The sequence below is a fragment of the Notothenia rossii genome (assembly GCF_949606895.1).
Source record: "Notothenia rossii genome assembly, chromosome: 9".
In the NCBI taxonomy this organism is placed as follows: domain Eukaryota; kingdom Metazoa; phylum Chordata; class Actinopteri; order Perciformes; family Nototheniidae; genus Notothenia; species Notothenia rossii.
Window position 1 is genome coordinate 46,244,619 of NC_136907.1, and position 4,991 is coordinate 46,249,609.

The window sequence follows — 4,991 nt, forward strand, 5'->3', positions numbered from 1 at the left end:
GGGGGAGCAAACGTGTGCTTTTGCACCCCCACTTTTTGATCATATGAAAAATATGACATTTCCCCCCCAATATATCACTGTAAACATAAGTGTGTAATTTCAATCGAATTAATAATACGCAATGAAAGAACTTGTGCTGATTATAGACACTTAATAGCGAGTTTTTAAGTTTCCAAAGATTGTGACCCCCCCCCGCATTTCGCTCACAATGGTTTGATCAACTGCCTCCCACCCACAGCAGTCCTGATGCAGGTAGGCTGAGTGTAAATCACCGCGAACAGTCTGTCATTGGTGGCAGACCTTTTCAGTAAGTTGTTCAAACAAAGAATATGTTAGACATGTCTTTACTTCTACCACTCAATACAATAAAACACATTTATAATCATCACCTTCTCTTCATTTTCGCTGCATTGAATTACAGGTCACTCTTTATGTTAGCTAGCGGTTAGCTGACGTTTGCTAGTGTTAGAAATTAAAATCAATGTTTTGATGGTATAATGTAGCTTAAACATACCGTCAGTTCAAACGCTCTTTTATACTGAAAAACCAGAAATTCTTGTGCACAAGCAGTTAAGCTTTTATTCTGAAAATCCTTCATCTACGGTTAGCATGTAGCATGTGGCTAATATACGATTTCCTAAAGAGGTGAACTGAGGAGCGAAATGACTTGGTGTGGTGAAAACCGAAACCTACTGATTTAACACTACAACGATAGATGTCGAGATACTACCATGTTGAATATTAAATGAAAGTACAGTTTATTTGAATACATTATTGTTTACAGACGAGAGTAGCATGTGACAACATCCGGAATGACCGGCAACCAAACGAGCCGAGAAGTATTGTTTAGAGTATTGATTACAGCGTTTAGAATGTGTTAAATGAAAAGTGATGAAAGAGAATATGAGGAGAAACGGCGTGTTAAGCATATATTGAATGTGAAAAGAACCTATCCTCTGTTTAAATGCAATAACGGACATTGGAGACGAGGTGAGCCGGCTGGCGGGGAGGAGCCAGCAGAGGATATATATAGCAGCGCCGGAGGAGAGATCCGCTGTCTTCTTCTTGCTCAGGAGAACCGGATCACAGCTGTTTGTCTGACGGAACAATATTCTGTCTGTAACACTACCGCGCCTTTTTTAATTAAAGTATCCCATTTGAATCTTTTCAGAGACTCCATTTAGTCTCATTTTAAAGCTTCTCTCCTGGACGCGAGAATAAAGAACATATTTAACACTAGCTAGCTAGTAACATCAACCAGTGTGTGTGTTTGACTAGCTAGCTACCTGGTAGATCGAAGCCCATTAGAGTTTGAGTTTATTAGGATCCCCATTAGCTGTTGCATGACAACAACTAGTCTTCCTGGGGTCCACACAAAACATAAAACATTGCATTCGACAAGACTTTTACAGAACAGTAAATACAAAATAAAAAACTTTTCCGAAGTCCATTTTCCTTCAAGCATTGACTTTCATATTTTCCATCATATACCACTTATTTTCTGATTTCATTTCATTGGAAAGAAAATAATGATAATAAAATAAGAATAAAGTACTTATATCTATCTGCATTTACAGATGCCAGCCTTCAATTCTCTTAAGGTACAACTACCTGAAATGAAAATAAAAGAAGAATGAATTATAGAATGATAGAAGATAATATGATAGAAGCCCATCTCCTACTGTAACTAACCTGCACACTGTGTGTGTGTGTGTGTGTGTGTGTGTGTGTGTGTGTGTGTGTGTGTGTGTGTGTGTGTGTGTGTGTGTGTGTGTGTGTGTGTGTGTGTGTGTGTGTGTGTGTGTGTGTGTGTGTGTGTGTGTGTGTGTGTGTGTGTGTGTGTGTAGCCAGCCAGCCAACCAGGTAGAACATGGCATAAAAAATAAAAAATCATGTATTCAACCCAGTTCAGTGTATTCATACGTGTATTGCTCTCCTGTGTAGAATGATGTGGTGGTGACAGTGCAGACTCAGGGAGGAGGCAGAGAAGGAGAGAAAGAGACACAAGAGTTACAGGTAATGGAAATATCAGTCAGCTTAAAGTGTAGGATAACATAACAAATTAAGACACAAATACTTGGATAATATATTCCCCCCTCTCTCCCTTTCTTTACAGAGTAGCATAAAGATTGTGTATTCAAACCAGTTCAGTGTACTCATAAGTGTATTGCTCTCCTTAATGTAGAATGATGTGGTGACTGTGCAGACTCAGGGAGGAGGCAGAGGAAGTGAGAAAGAGACCTAGGATAACATCCCTAGTCAAAAAAATCTATAGGAATCTCTATACGTTTTTGGAACCCTATAGGAATCCTTTAGGATCCCATAGGATTTTGAGACAGTTCTGTGCTCTATATTGCAGGAAATTGCACGTACAGGTGTTCATTAAATTAAAACAATTCTGCCATGGAGGTGGTCGTGCCTGACCCACTCCAAACCACCCCTTGCCTGCCAGTTACTAATCTTGCACCCCCACTTTCAACTATAACTAGGCGGCACAGCAGTGCACCAGCAGCTTGCAGCTTGAACAGACTGACAGGAAAATGTCCTCTACAGCTCATGAATCAGGAGCTCAGAAACGAAAGAAAAAACGTCAGCAAGAGGAAAATAATAAAAGAGGTCGACAGATAGTCACCAAGTATTTTCACAAGAAAGGTATTTATTCACAGAACTTGTTTTGAAGCCCATAACAGCTTAGCCAACATTTTGTGGCTGACGTTAGCTACCTGTTGCTATCAAAAATTAGATGAGTGTCGATGAGCCCAGTGAATTTGTATCCAGCAGCTATGCCCTTTTGCTATGGCTAGCTAACCTAACCTGTATAATGTTACATGCTAATCACATCTGCTCTAATGCACAGATGCGGCTTCAGGATCAGTACCCCTTCCCTCAGGCCGGTTCCCAGTTGAAGGAGAGGGAGGTAAAGCAGCAGGGCTTGGGGTTAACAAACAGATTTTAAATATGCTTACCATGCATTGAATACAACTTTAGGTAATATTCACATTTAGTTACTCTAGTTCTTCCAGTAATTGCAATACCATTGACCACTGGCACATTAAATTGAGGTTGTTACAGTAGCTATAGCTAGATTTGAGCAATTGAAAAATATCTATACAAATGATTATTATTATTATTATTATTATTATTATTATTATTATTATTATAACAATTAAGAGATAGCTCGAGCTGTACTGTGTTATTACTATTATAGGGCATTTTATAAATTATGTACACTATGGATACTCTAGAGCCAGGGCCTTCGAGCAAGGCAGCCAACGAGGAGAGCAGAGGTGAAGAGGCAGAGGTACCAGTACAAGAAGAGGTCGAGGACCATGAAAGCAGCACAGATGAGGAGGAAGCAGCTATGGACAGTCAATGTCAGGGACAAAGTGAGGCTCCGACACAGGATGCCACAGATACTGAGCCACCTGTAGTGGTGTCTGAGGTAGAAGATCTGCTATCACTTGACCCAGGGTTGTTCCCAGCTAGGATGAGTGACAAGGACAGGGCAACTATTGTAAAGAAATTAGCAATGCGAGAAACAGATCAAGAAATTCCACATGATTCAAAGGGAAAGAGATTTCCAGATTACTTGAAATACACCAAAGCAGATAAGGGTAGGGGAAAAGTGAAAAGGGACTGGTTGATTCACAGTGAAAGTGCAAATGCACTGTTCTGCATACCATGTGTTCTTTTCTCCAAGGAGCAAAAAATACCCTCTCTTAGTGCTTTGAGTAGTGACCAGGGATACAAGATGTGTGACGTCGAGTGGCGTCGCATGTATGATAAATTCCCAAGCCATGAAACAAGTAGGAATCACAGGGACTGTTATTTGCGATGGAAACACCTACAGTGTTCGGTTATGACTGCATGTGGCGTTGATCATCAGTTGCAGAGAGAGCTACAGTCTGAAATTGAGAAAAACAAAGCTATCTTGCAGAGACTCCTTGATGTCACTCTGCACTTGGCAACGAGGAATTTAGCTTTCCGAGGTAAAACGCATGCTTTGGGCGATGTCCACAATGGAAATTTTGTAGGTACGCTCGAACTTTTGTCACGATATGATCCACTCTTGAAAGACCACTTAGACAAAATCAGGACATCCACAAAAGGAAGCCAGCTAACTCATTATCTGAGCCCAGACATCCAGAACGAGTTTATTGAATTGTGTGGGGGAAAGGTTTTAAAAACCATTCTGACGGAAAGGGAGGATGCCATATACTATGGAATCATTTGTGATGCAACGCCTGACATTTCCCACACCGAGCAAAATGTTGTGCTCATAAGATATGTACATTATAATGAAGACACAGGCGAATGGGAGATCACTGAAAGATTTATTGAATTCAAAGATTTCAACGGAAAAACAGGATGTGAAATAGCAGGCATGATGGAGAGTGTGCTTCTGGATCTAGGGATAGACATTAGTGATTGCAGGGGGCAAGGGTATGATAATGGGGCGAATATGTCAGGGAAAATCAAGGGAGTCCAAGCACAAATACTGAAAAAGAATAATCTTGCTACTTTCTCACCTTGTGCCTCCCACACGTTGAATCTGGTAGGCGTGCATGCTGCAGAATCGAGCCCTGAAGTATCCAACGTTTTTGGTTACATTAACCGCCTCTACACATTTGTAAGTGCCAGTCCATCTCGTTGGTCTATATACAAAAAGAAAACAGGTTGCTCTGTACATAGGCTATCTGACACTCGCTGGAGTGCGAGAATTGATGCTGTGAAACCTGTAGCAAAGCACCTACCTGGTGTCATTGAAGCCCTTGCTACCATACTGAGCTCATGCAGTCTCACAGGTGAGGCCAGATCTGAAGCTGTTGGTCTGAGGAACTACCTCATGTCATTTGATGCCATTGTCCTTCTCACCATTTGGGTGAAAGTATTGCAATCTATTGATGACAGAAATGTGATACTCCAGTCAGGGAAAATCTCAATAGAGGTGGAGGCAGGTAATGTTGCTGCACTAAGAGATGAGATGCAGA

The 4,991-nt window shown here is 41.0% G+C and overlaps 1 long non-coding RNA gene across 1 annotated transcript; it reads left to right on the plus strand.

The window, feature by feature from the left end:
* The first annotated feature begins 1,375 nt into the window (after window positions 1–1,375).
* LOC307020280 lies at window positions 1,376–3,352 on the plus strand. The gene is made up of 4 exons (XR_013802830.1): window positions 1,376–2,016; window positions 2,490–2,652; window positions 2,858–2,917; window positions 3,246–3,352. It is a non-coding gene; the product is annotated as an uncharacterized lncRNA (long non-coding RNA).
* The last annotated feature ends 1,639 nt before the right edge of the window (window positions 3,353–4,991 follow it).